The sequence below is a fragment of the Aulostomus chinensis genome, chromosome 7 (genome assembly GCF_037954235.1).
Source record: "Aulostomus chinensis isolate RoL2024-O1b breed Wild chromosome 7, RoL_Achi_v1.0, whole genome shotgun sequence".
In the NCBI taxonomy this organism is placed as follows: domain Eukaryota; kingdom Metazoa; phylum Chordata; class Actinopteri; order Syngnathiformes; family Aulostomidae; genus Aulostomus; species Aulostomus chinensis.
The window spans coordinates 12686017-12700000 of NC_141326.1; the positions used below are offsets into that span (position 1 = coordinate 12686017).

The 13984-nt window shown below is 43.3% G+C and overlaps 1 protein-coding gene across 2 annotated transcripts in view; it reads left to right on the forward strand.

Moving 5' to 3' along the window:
• The first annotated feature begins 8177 nt into the window (after positions 1 to 8177).
• The window catches only part of LOC147258576 (transcriptional enhancer factor TEF-1-like), a 40004-nt gene continuing 34197 nt past the window's right edge, over positions 8178 to 13984 (forward strand). The window contains exon 1 of one of the 2 annotated variants that reach the window (XM_086208501.1): positions 8178 to 8424. The gene's annotated coding sequence lies outside the window, so the exon portion shown is untranslated. The remainder of the gene's footprint in view (positions 8425 to 13984) is intronic. The other variant, XM_086208500.1, reaches the window with a different exon arrangement.

Sequence of the window (13984 nt, forward strand, 5' to 3'; positions counted from 1 at the left end):
TGCATTATGCATCCATGCATAGTTAAAAACCTATTGTTCATCAGTGGTCCTGCACATAGGGGGCATGGCTCAGAGGTGGAGTGGCCGTCTAACAACCGAAGGGTCGCTGGTTCGATCCTCACTTCCCCCGGTGACCATGTCCAAGTATCCTTGAAGCAAAATACTGAACCCTTAATTGCTCCTGATGGCCCTGCACTGGACTGGTGACCCGCCCAGGGTGAACTCCACGTCTCACCCCATGTCAGCTGGGATAGGCTCCTGCCCCCCCTCCCCCACCCTTAACGGAAAAGTGATATCGTTGATGGATGGTTGGATGGATGGATGGGTAGTTCTGCACATATTATTTGATTTGATTTGATATTTATTTTGATTTACTGTAAATTCAAGAATCCCCTGAATTCAGCTGCAGGTTTTCGCACTCCATAAAGAAGCAAAGAGGAATGTTTTCAACAAAACAAAGTAAAGGTCAGATTGGTTCCACAGTTCCTGCACAGAAAAACAAGTTAAAGCTCCACAGCAATTTTCTTTTTTCTTTTTTCTTTTTTTAACAAAATTGAATGAAACTTTGTGAAAGCTTTCTGAACTGGAGATGACCTGAAATGGAAGGGTCAGTTATAGAATAGAATAGTAAAGTTCATTCTTCCTCACATTCTGCTATTGCGGAATGAGGTGCAAGCTTCTTGTTGTGATTATTACTGTTGTTTTTCTTTGATCTCAGGGGATAAAAAAAACACACACTCACACACAAACACACACACACTCTCAGTCCACCGGACCACTCAAACCGGGATTCTTTACAGTTACGAACAGTTCTATAATTTGATCTTCACCTGGGATGCTGGCTGGTAAAACACACCTTCTCTTCAAGGAGATCTTAAAAACTGACTACAAAGACAGAGTTGGGAGCACAGTGCGTGCATGCATTTGTGCGTGCGTGTGCGCGCGCGTGTGTGTGTGTGTACTAAATTCCTGGAAGACAGTGCAACATTTTGCTCTAGTAACAGTATCCGCTGATGATTGCCCTCTCAGATGTTTCCATGTCAGTAGCAACAGATCCTGAGGGAACTGAAACCATGTTAGGATCATTTCCTCTCCGTTCCTTCACCAGGGAACAATTCAGCCGCTCCAGTTATTACCTCGTTACATTATTGTTATTGTATTATTGTTACATCGGCGCTCTACGTGAGGGTCACATTGGGACATGGAGCTGCATACCACTTATTGAAGACGCCGCAGAAATGTTTCTGTTCGTGGACTGATAGGTGCAACGGCCCTGGATGTCCAATCAGAACATCATCTGATTTTTTTTCAGTTTCAGAGCGATTGAGGAGGTTAATTACTATCCTTGGAGCTAAAAGTGTTTACATGCCACAGTTCCCAGGTTTCTGTTGGGGTTTCTCAATTGAACCAGAATAATATACATGCATGTCTATTAAAAACGTTGCCCATTCTAGTCAAACATGAGATTATTAATCTGATAACATTTTCTAGCAAATATAAAAATTTCCTAAATATGAACCTGTTCCTGAAAAACACTTCCACAGTTGTGTGTGTTCGATGTGTTCGTCCTGATGTGCAATCCTAGAACTGGGCCATGTCTCCTGCCTACGTAACCTGGTCACTTCGTTGTTAATCCGACAGATTTTTATCATCGCGTGCCCGGATAAACACCCTCAAAGTCGTGGCAGCCAACTTCATCACTCGGTAGCACAGTAACAATAATTTCAATCAAAGCAGACCCAGTGTGGAAAAAAATGTTTTATAAACAGGGAGCAGATTAAGCTGCAAAAATGTTACACTGATGTACAAATATGTGCCGCGTCACATTTCAGTGAACCCCTGGAGTGTTTGTCGTGCCGCAATAAAAGAGCAATTAAAAACACAAAAGCAGAGGAGGCGCAACACACCTGGAGCAAGGATGAGTTCCCAGGAGTTACCGGGGTTCTCAGAGAGAAGCTGTGATGAAAACGAAGAGAACATGAGACGATTCACCTGCGAGCAAAAGCGCTTGATATATTTGAGATGGAAAAGCATGATTCCTCCGTGACAGGATATTACAATAAGAGGTTTTATTTGTACACCTTTCATGCATAAATTGCAGAGCTTTACAACAAAGAGAGAGAGAGAGAGAGAATTAAAAGCTCTGAAACACTGACGAGAATATAACCAGAATGTTTATCATAACATGGACAATAAAATACAAAAAAGTAAAACACATAAACCGCGGAGTGAGTTCGAAAAAAAAAAGTGCAAATGCAAATTCATGAAAGCGAAGAACGTTTTTAAGCTTTCTTTTAAAAAATATCTAGGAGCTGGATTCCCTGGTGTCAACGCAACTTCCTGCTTTGTGATGTCGCCGGGAATCTCCAGTAATCCATCATCCGATAATCTCGGTGGTTTTGGGGGTTCGTAGAATAATGACAAAAACAAAATGATTTGACGAAAACAAAACACAATAAACCCTCCATTTTAAAGTATTTACAGTTACCTGGTGGTTTTGATGTGTTGTTCATGTAGTGTTTTATAAGGAATTATATTCATTAGTTCTATTTTAGATTATTTTCATGTGATTCTTTCATTTATTATTTTTTTATTTCTCCAAGATACTGTCACTTCCAGAGGACCTGACAGGAACTCAAAGTTAAAAACCCATCTAATAAGTCTGGCTTTTACATTGTGATTAATAATGTATTGATACATTTTATCCAATAATTCTTAGTCTGGCGGCTCGGTGGTGCAGTGGTCAGCACTGTCGCCTCACAGCAAGAAGGTTCCGGGTTTGAGTCCCCGCTCCATCACAGGATCTTTCTGTGTGAGTCTGCATGTTCTCCCTGTTCCTGTGTGGGTTCTCTCTGGTACTCCAGCTTCCTCCCACAGTCCAAAGACATCAAGAGGGGACGAGGCTGATTGTTACTCTAAATTGACTGTAGGTGTGACTGTGAGTGTGAATGGTCGTCTGTCTCTATGTGTTGGTCCTGTGATGGACTGGTGACCTGTCCAGGGTGAACCCCACCTCTCACTGAAGGCTGCTGGGATAGGCTCCAGCCCCCGCGACCCTTAACAGGATAAGTGTCATTTGTGCTATTGTAATTGGTTTCATATTTATTATTTTGGATATTGATCGCATTTAATTTAAAACATACATTTTATTTTATTCTTTGACTCATTTATCCAATCTCAGTCATGGATGATACAAATGTTGGCGTATCGCACATTAAGAACTTTTATTTTCAGTGTTTGTACTGCGCTCATATCTTATCATATTGTGTGTGCATCAATGCATGTGTGTGTGTGTGTGTGTGTGTGTGTGTGTGCGTGTGTGAACATGGTATGAAGCTGAATGAAGGGTGCTCAAGGAGGCAATCAGCAGGACCACCTCCTCATTATATCACTACTGTTAGCTTGATTAGCATTCCTTTATTAAAACATTGCAGCACGTTAGTTCAAGTCTTCACTGTCTGTCACACATATACAAATATTCCATCCATCCACCCATCCATCTATCCATCCACCCACCCATCCATCCGTCCACCCATCCATCCATCCATCTTCAGTCACTTATCCTAAATTGGGTCGTGGGGTCGCAACTCCTGCAGGGAACCCCAAACTTCTGTTTCCCTGGCCACAAATATTCCATCTCTATTCATCACAGCGTGGACTAAAAGCATTATAATTAGATGTCCCTCTGGCTCAGATTTCATGTGAGAGGTATGAGGAGGTTTCAAGGAAGGTTTTCAAGAAAGTGGTACTTAGTACGGAGCAGGAGAACATGTCCTACAAGGTAAAGCTGCTTTAAAAAGATGAAAACAGCTCATTCACTGAAGCCGTCCAAAAGCTGAGAAGTACTTCACCATCATGGGTATTCAGGTTGTTTCAAGGATGCACCAGAGAAACTACTGTATAGAAACCAACAAAGGCATTTTCAGCAGCTGGAAAGGAAGAAATGAATATCAAAAAGGTCTCCGAGCTTATGTGGCTCATCTTGGCCTTTGTGTAAGTAGACACTCATTTTAGAGAAGGATAAAAACCTATATAATCAAACTGTAGAATACTTAACGGATGTCAGCCAACCACAGAGCTCAAGGTTTTAATGAAGTGCTGCTGTGGTCTCCTCCTAGAATACATTCCATCAAATGAATAATTCTGTCCTCCAGCTCTCTGCTTTAGGAGCTGATATAACATCTCTGCTGTGTTACGTCTTGGATTGATGTCTCAGTGTGTGTGAAGGGCAGGACCCCTCAAACACGAGCGGAGGGGAATGTGAACGAGCTGCATCGGTGATTGCGTCTGAAACTCATTTTGCATCAGGGTGATTTTAAATTGTGAGTCTGAGGAAGCCCCCCCACACACACACACAGACACACACACAGACACACACACAGCCCCATCAATGTAAACAGAGCTGATTAGAGAGGATCTGAAGTCCTGCTAAATATTAATATCTGTAGATGCTTTACGTCACGCTTAGACCTTTTGCGCGTGTCTGTAACATGGCGCTGGAACTGTCTCATATGGAATAAAAACACACATTTAAATATAAATGACTCTTTAAATGCACACGAAAAATATCTATTTTTCAAAATAATACATTCACGAATCCTGCTCTGTGTACTTAGTATAAATGACACTGTTCTAGCTCCATATTGGACTCGATAGTCATTATCCATTTTTTTGTAATATGTGTAACTGATTATTTACCTTCTTTGGAGTCCTGTTGTTCAATATTATGCACTAGAAACACCAGGGTGTGTATGACTCAGCCCACCCATGTGGACCCTCTTTATTTAGTTTGCTCTCCACAGACCACAAGAGGGCTCTGGTGCGCATCCACAATGACACACTGGACATCATCTCCTTCCCTCTGTCATTTCAGGCACCCAAATATGAAATTATACACAGATTGAGATGGATGCACCGGTTCGAAGGTTGGACTTAAAGCGCTGCTGCTTAAAGAAGGTCTGTTTTTTTTGTTTTGTTTTTATCCAACAGAATTATTTTGAGCACCTCAGAGAGGCTCCTGGGAGTGACGGTCCATCTTTGAGTTCGATGTTCAAAGTCTCAACTATGAGATCAGAGATTTTTGATCTGTGGATGATCGGTGGCGGGGAAACTATTGGACCTCTATTGGCAGTAAGTAATATCTTCACCCTCATGTACAACTCATGTACCTTAAAATTATTAAAGGATAATTGTCAATAACACTTGAGCCTTAGTGCCATTTAGAAGCTTTTCAAATATATTTAAGGCTACTTCAACAATATTTTCATATTTATGTATTGTTTAGTCTTTTTACGGCAACTTTCTTTCACTCTCATGACTTCAACTTCAGCTGCAGTGTCTAAAACTTCCTTTTGTTTTGTTACTAGACTGGACAGGATGGATTGATTCTATTCTATTCTATTCTTTTCTATTCTATTAGTTCTAAACAGGTTTGATCCTCTTTTGCACCAAACAAGCCTGTTAGCAGACAAAGTAGCATTTAGCAGTGAAAGAGAACGAGCATCACTTGGTGGAGGTTAAACTGGGTTGTGTTAGTTGCAAAGGTCAGATCCTGCATTACTGAGGTGAAAATGCAGGTTTTCTCGTTCACTCTATCAGGGGTCAATGTGTTTGAGCTGTGAGAGAAAGTAGAACCAGAGCAAACTTTCAGAAACACAACCTGACGTCACACTGCAGCGGTCAGCAGACCTAAACATACCGGCTTGTCCCTGAGCAACAGACAAGAGAGAGCAAGCACCTCCCTACAGCTGCTGTGTGTGTGTGTGTGTGTGTGTGTGTGTGTGTGTGTGTGTGTGTGTGTGTGTGTGTGTGTGTGTGTGTGTGTGTGTGTGTTTGTGCAGAGGGGTTGAGCTTCCACTTAGTTTTTGTTTAATATCATACGTCACATAAATGGGCCACGTTTTCAGTTTACCATTGCAGCCTCATGTTTGTCTGCTGGTCGTGCTGAGCAGGAAGGAGGACTTGGAAGATTTATTTTTTGCTGCCAGCTCTGTCTGAAAATATTGTTCACGAGAGGACAATGGATCGATAAAGCTGCAGGATGGAAAACAAAGAGCCGAAGGATGCTAAACACTCAATGAACAGTAGTTTTGTGTGAAGGGTGGCATCGGGTTGGAAGATAATACTCCAATAAAAACAGTTATAGCGCTACAGTGTTAGCTACACGCAAGAGGACAGTATAAAGGTTCACGAGCATTAACTTGCTTGCTTGATACTGTCAGCACGATGAGAGATTTCTTAAAAACATCCACTTATATTAGTACCATCTGAATTCAGCATTTCAGCCTCAATACAAGAGCTTCCCAGACACACAGAACGTTAATAAATCATCAGCAAACCAGGTGAGGTCAGACTATTGACCTTAAGGTCACTGGGCTAAATGTTTTACCAGCCTGCTCTGTGACTGCATGGCTCAGAGTCAGGAAATGACACACAAACACACACACACACACATACACACACACACACACACACACACACACACACACACACACACACACACACACTACCACCACAAATATGTCAGAAGCATACACTCCCCATGTGACTCGGCTTTGTGTTTGTTTGCATCTGTGACAATTTTTCTTACACGCACACAAACACAGCCACGCTGCCATGTGGAATGCTGTAGAGTGGCGGCCGGCCCGGCTCTGGTGTAGGGTTTCAGTGGGTGTTCCAGGCTGTGACCCTGCCATATCTGTGTTTGTTTTATGTCACAGCCCCTCCCTCCAGGGAGATGACAGTCCAGCAGCGCCTGAGGGGATGAAACCTGAGATAGGCAGAGCTTAGTAGTAAACAACAACTCCTTTATGAGGCTGCTGCTGCTGCATTCAGACATCTGAGAGACAAAGACTTCCTGGTTAGGGCAGCGGCTCCCTAAAGCAGGACGGGGGTCCCTCAGACCAGGCAGGCTGGGAGGGCCGCACTGCTTTTAATTCCTCTCTCAAATTAAAAATCAAAAGTTATGGATAACCTGCACTGCTTCTCATGCATAAAGACAGACCAATGAAAACAACACTGGCCCTCTGATAGCAGCTCTTCCCAGTCTTTGTGTTCCTCAGCGCCGTAAAGCACAGAATAAATGAGGGGGACCTAAACATAGTCACACTCCCCCCTGATGATGTCGAGTTTGTTGCTGTTTTTCTTTTCCCTTTTTTCCCTCCAAAACCCAGCTGACGTTGCTGGCAGTGACATAATACACAGCTTGAGAGTGAAGAGTGGATTATTTTTGGCGTGTCCCCTGACGTGACTGTACCCAATTTGGGGATAATGAACTTCGGCGATCTCATTCCATCAATAATCAGTTCGGCCTTTAATGAAGATTAGATTAAACTTCAATTAGTAGGAACATTTCTAGCATTTCAGCAGAGAGGGAGATAGTAAAAAAAAAAAAGAGGAGCATCAGGAACATACACTTGGGATGATTTGTACGGATTCACTGTAAAAAAAGAAGTAAATGTGCAGTACGCAGTAAACGTGAACTAATATAGGAACAACAGAGATATTTTTTTTAATTTATTGGCGTTGATTGACCTAACCTGGATGTGGCCCATGAAATGGGATATAGTTCTGGATAAGATGGTGACAGCCATTCCCATCTAGAGCGTAAAGGGACCACAAACCGAGGGCTGACGTCGCCATGGCTACGTCCACTCTTTTACACAGCGTAAGGCAACAGGTCATCAGTTTAGCAATGTGATGTTGCAAGTCAATTCCGCACTTTGCTCGGCTCATTCATAAAATACAGTCAGTCCCTAATGTGTGTGAGCGCGCGCGCGCGTGCATGAGGTGATATTTTACATCCATCTAACGGTAAACAGCTACGTATCTTCATTAAGACGGCCCGCTGCAGCTACAACTGTAGTTGGTACAGCTTTGACACTAGGGGGTGTTTCTGATGACTAACTTGGTAAAAACTGCTCTTTGAAGGGGCCATAAAGTTGAAAACGTTGGAGTCTGCGTGGATTAGTTGTCAGCTGCTGGCTCCTGCAGGAGACCGCGTTTTATCTCCTTTCTCTTCCTTCTCTGAATAGACTTTGGGCGCTGCACTCTTTTCTTTTGTTGCTCTACGCAGCCCAGAGCCTACAGTCAAGCCCCTTCCCCCTCACTCTCTTTCTATTTTTTTTACCCATCCTCCCATCTCTCACTCACTCCATTTCATCCATCCAGGGTGACGCCAGTCCCTCTCACCCCGCCCCGTTCAACTCAGTCCACTGCGTTCATTTCATTCCTGCTCCCATTCCGCACATATTTCACATCCTTGGAGAGACGCAGCGCATTTTACGCACTCAGCGCGCCCGATCCTTCATCGAACCTATAACCGGGAGGCGACTCGGGAGTTGGCGGGGGACTTCCCGATGCTGTAGCGACTCTGACCCGTAGGAAAGTGTGGGAATTAATCCATATCGAGGCGTATGAATCGAGGTAAGTTCCCCAGGAGGAATCCCCCCCTCTCAGTTTGTAGCCAGCGCGTCTGAAACAGCTCGCTTGTTTAAAAAGCCCGAAGTGTCCTCTCGAGCTTCGAACAGTTTGTTGGACACGACGAGACGAAACCTTGTAGATGTTAAACAAGTCCACTAACGTGTTGCCGTGCGAGCCTCTAAATGGAGCGATGTCGCTTTCACTCCAGTTTCTCCTCCCCGACACCAAGAAACAAACCTTGTTTCCTTTCACTTCTGCCTCTCATGTCCGCAAACACACGCGCTGTAAGACGTGTCCGAAACAGCGTTGATGAATCGCTCTGCATCAGGCGAGAAGGATGAAGAGATTTGGTGGCTGCAGCGCCGACAGGCAGCTTAACAAAGCTGCGAGTGAATGGGGGACTTGTTGCATCGGCGGGGTTTTCTCTTTCCCTTCGCAGGCAAGCAGGCAGGCCCGAGGCTCAGGAGCAGGCCACAGGCTGGGAACACACACGCACACACACACACGCGCGCGCGCGCGCACACACACGCACAACATGTTACATGTTCATGGAGGCTGCTGCTGCATGTACATCTAGCTGAAATTGTATCTGCGATGAAGGGTTTAAAACTTCTAAGGAAGCTTTATAATTTCCACCTTTTAGTGTGAACATGACGTGTGAGGAAATCCTCCCCAAAACAAATGTTTTCCTTTGAAAATGAACTAATTGTTTCATTTTAAAACACAGCATAAACCAAAGAGAGACCTGATGTCCTCTGGTGTCAGTGGACTATGATATCCTCGTATTTGTCTTTCATGTGTTTAAGGACACTTCATGTCCTTTGTAGTAAGAGATCTGTGATGGTGTAATTAGGGGAGAAAATTACAGCCTGTAGGATGAAACACTGTAGATACATTAATTCTGCAACAGTAATCCATCTGTCAGAGGAGAGGAGGGGGCTGCGTTAGATAAAAGGATTTCAACTCTATAATTATTTGACTTTTTTTTTTTTAATACAAAATTATAATGAAGTCAATGAAATTCTATTACAAAGATAAAAGTTTTCCCAGATTTTGCGCAGCGGAAAAAAAAAAAACTTTTCTGTTTTGAAATCAACAGTTTAAGGCTTGATACCTTTTCCCCATTTCAGTTTAATTCTGCAAGTTATTTTCTGACTTCTTGTCCGTAAAAGAAGCGACTGAAATACATTCATGATATAAATTCTTCTTGTTTGAGAATATAAAGGTTTTTTTTAATTAAAAAATGGCTACAAAGAACCGTTTGTCAGTCCAGTAGTGAACTGAAATAATCAGTGGGAGAAGCCATTATCATAATAAAACCTTTCAAATATCAAGGAAGCCAAACATAAGAAAATATTTGGGGTGTTTTTGTATTTCTGACCTCAGAACTGCATATATGCGTATTGTGCTTTCATTTTTTGGTTAAAATTTGTCATTTGCAACAGTTTAATATATTCATAAACACAAGTATCTATGATGGTTTTGCTCATTTTCATAGTTGGAGTTTTTTTGTTTTTTGTTTTTTCTTTTTAAATCTTGAAATCTCTGAATCTTGAATCTTGGAAAGAATTAATCTTAAATTTAGAGAAAGTTTTTTTCTCTTGAGTGCCTTTAAAATGATAAACCTGGCAGTTCTGAAAGTATATCTGTGTGTATCTGTGTGTGTGTGCGTGTGCGTGTGTGTGTGTGTGTGTGTGTGTTATTGTCTTTGCTGTGTCTCGGCCTCTGAGTGTACAAAGCTTTGTCAGTCACCCTGCGCAAACAGCCTCCCGTTGTCCCTCCACTTTCCTCCCCTCCTCCACCCCCAACTGCCTCTCCCTCTCCAGTCCGTTGACATCTGTTTTGAGTGCTCTGTGCACCTGTAGAGGCCATAGAAGTGTGTGTGTGTGTTTGTGTGCGTGTGTGTGTGTGCGTGCGTGCATGAGGGAGAGGGAGTGAGAGAGAGAGAAGAGAGGGGAGGAGGATGATGAAGGGAGGTGTAGAATGCAAATCCAGGCGTTTGTTCAGGGCCTAAGCAACGCAGACTGCCTGAATAATGACCATTTGGTGTGTGTGTGCGTGTGTGTGTGTGTGTGTGTGTGTGTGTGTGTGTGTTTGCCTCTTGCTGTCCAGGCCAGGCAGCCCTATTGTTGCAGCAGCAACAGGCGTCGGTGGATGAGGACGCACCATATGGCCTCTGTGTGCTTTAGTCACAACCGCTGTGTATGTGCGCATGTTTGTGTGTGTGTTCATGTACTTCCTCAATGCTGTCACAGTATGGTGGGGTGGCGAGCGGTGGGCCTTCCTCCTGCTTCTGTCATCTGTCGTCTCATTTCTAGACACAGGGACAAAATCCAGCACACAGACTTCATGGGACTGGGATTAGCACGAGTAATTTTCCCTGCATGAAGTGATTTCTTGTGTCCAGATGTGTTTTTGTCAATGTTTCATCTTTTCTTTTTCTTTTTCAGCGCTGTGAGTTTAGAGTTGTGCAACAAGCTAGTTAGTATGAATCAACAGGTGATAGAGTGAATCCTGGAAGTGAAAGGAAATGAACGTTTCTGTCATTCTTCCCTCCAATAATCAGCTCCTGCAGCAGTCCTCTGCTGGTGAAGCTGATGGACGTGTGAAGTGTTGTGGCTTTAACATCCGGCCACTCATGTGGTCACTGTTCAGGAGGGCTGACGGTGTTTTTAGAGACGAGGAGCCGGCGTGTAATGAAATTTCAGGAGCTGAGCCAGTTTATTAGAGCAACAATGCTGAGTGGGTGGGTCGAGGGGAGTAGGGGGCAACAGGGTGAGGTGTTGGGGGGGAGGGTAGTTGTGGTTGTGGGGTGGGAGGTTGGCAGGCTTTGTTTAGGGGACGGATGAACAATAGGCATCCTCCTGGGTGGGGTGGGATAAGGGTGGGGGAGTATAGGGGGGCTGGTTTCTGGCTGCAGGAGGCCGGTGGAGCCTGTGCTGGCTTGTCTGACTGCCTGCGCTCCCCCGTCTCTCCCGTCCTGTCCTCGTCTGTCTCTGATGTCCACACTAATGAAGAATCCAACATTTATTTTTATCTTCACAACACTTTTCAATTGTATTTAGTTTCACAAACTGCTTAAATGAAGCCCAGTTAAACACTTCTACATAGACAGCAACACATACAGCCGTGAAAAGAAAAATCTTAAAGTTCAAAACCTCTTTCTCAGTTATATCACCATCAGGATTTTGTTGTCACGTCAAACACCATCACAAATCTTAATCCTTGAACTTTTGGATTTGTCTTGGTTTACTTTTTAATGCAAATCTCACCGGAGACAAAAAAAAAAAAAAAACACAAAACAAAAGAGAAGAAGGCACCGACCTGTAAAATAAAACATTTTATCAACGGTTCAAACACTTTTCAAGCTCTCGCTGAGCCACTGAATGTGTAATTTTGTAATTTTACTGAGCGTAATCAGCAGTTGTAGGGAAGCCAGGTGAAGCGGTGATGTTTGACAGACTTTAATCTCTCCGCTTCTGTCTTCTGCTGCTGCAGATAAACGATTTGTCGCTGTTATATAATTAACTAGGGGTTGTTGTTTTGTTTTGTTTTGGGTTTTTTTGACCAAAGGAGCACATCAGTATCTAGTTCATCCCTTTGCCTAACAGGCTGCATTGTAGTTCCAATTACTTCTTTTATGTTACTCAACAATTAAAAAAAAGGATCAAGATAATACAGCTTTTAAAAACGGACTCGTTTAAAGTCCAGATTTTCACCCAGATTTACTGTTTTCGTTCTGCACAAACTGACAGAAAATCCTCCAGAGACGCTCAAAGCTGGAAGAAAAAAAATGAAATGAAATGTTGGGGGGGGGGGGGCAATAAGTGAATTGAGCTGTTAGGAAGTTTATAATATAAAGGAAGCGTAAATAAACGAGTCGTTGGTGTGTTTTTTTTTGTGTGTGTTTGGTAAATTTAAAATCTGATATTTTTGCACAGTTGTTTATTTTAAAATAATCAAAACAAGCCCCAGTAAATACCTTTTGAAGTATTAAAAACTTTATCTGCCCTTTTTTTTTTTCGTGCCGGTCTACGGATGAAACTGCAAACGAGATCACTGCTGTAATTAACACTTTCCTGCAAAACAGCTTTGAACTAAAGGCGGATGAATATGTCCGCCTCTTGGTGTTGTCCTGGCAGGCAGGTAGCGTGGAGGGAAAGTCCTCTGCATTAGCATGGCCATGGGTCGGCCTCTGGAAGCTTCGCTAAACCAATCAGAGTCGATAACCCTCCATGGGAAGTCTGAATCAACCTCGTGTTTCCTGACCTCAGCGGGAGGCCAGCAGGAAGGGGAGACTTCAGCGGCATCTTGCTTACTTTCCCGGTTTGAGGAACTGACATGATAAAGCAGGAGTGGAGCCGAACAACAGCTCACTCTGCTGCCTGAGACTCTCGCAGGGGGCAGCAAAAAACCGTTCACTGCTGTTGTAGTTTTTATCCTCAGCAGACGGCCGTCGCTGTTCTGTTGTGGCCTGGTGATACTTCAGCGCTCAATGTAGAGCTGAGGAATCATTTAAAAAATGCTCAATCATCCCAAATGATCAGGCTTGTAACATTTTATCATTGAATATATCATTTTTTGTTGAAGTTATAAGTGTAATTTTTTTGCACAGTGTGTGTGTTGCATTGTCGCTCCCTCATATAGTTAATGTGTGTCTGGAGAATAAAAGGAGCTATACTCAGGTCTATTGAACTGTACTTCCATACGAGTGAGAGCCGTGTGGTGCAGGTGTTGCCTGATTGCACTGAGGACAATGGGACTGAGTTCAATGTAATGGAGCTCTGATTGGTTGAAGCTCTGCTCTTTATTATTGATTAAAGGAACTTGAATGGATGCAAGTGTGCAGAATCTTTGGTTCTGCTGAGCAGAAAATACCATTAAATCTAGAGAATCTTCAGCTTTTATTGGAATCAAATTAGTCTGCACTTTAAATTGAGGACCATTTTATTCAACCTGTGCAAAGTGATTATTCTGCCTGGCTGTCTGTATAAAAATGCGGAGAGAATGCGAGCTATCAGCAGAGGCAGTAGCAGCGCAGAATTGATGCGTGTGTTAAAAGGACACCGCTGATAGTTTGTTCTTTAGAACCAGAAGTTCTTCAGAGAGACTAGCAGGACGGACACTGTCAGGAAATACTCAGCAAGTGATTGGATGAGCTTCATGCTAACTTCAACCAATCAGAACAACAAACTCAATTAGAAGCCGAGGCCAGCTGGCAGAAGAGTGAAAAGATCTTCAGCCCTTAGTTACATACTCCATACCCCATTTTCTAAAGACGACACTGTCAACAGTTGAGATGGGACTGATGCTGCAGAGGCATCTGTGCTAACTCCGAGTTAACCAACAGTCTACTGTCGTTACTGCTAAACCACACCCCCTGCTCCTTAAAGGATGCTGATTGGAGCATTCACACCTTATTCCTGTGACTTGTCTCCTCTGTTGTTTTCTTCGGTGAGACACATTTAGATCTTTCGCACCATGCCGCCAGCCCTGGTTTGTTTTGTGGCATGAGGCTTTGTTGTGGTCTGGCATGGTGACTATGGCAAATATGGAGCAACGC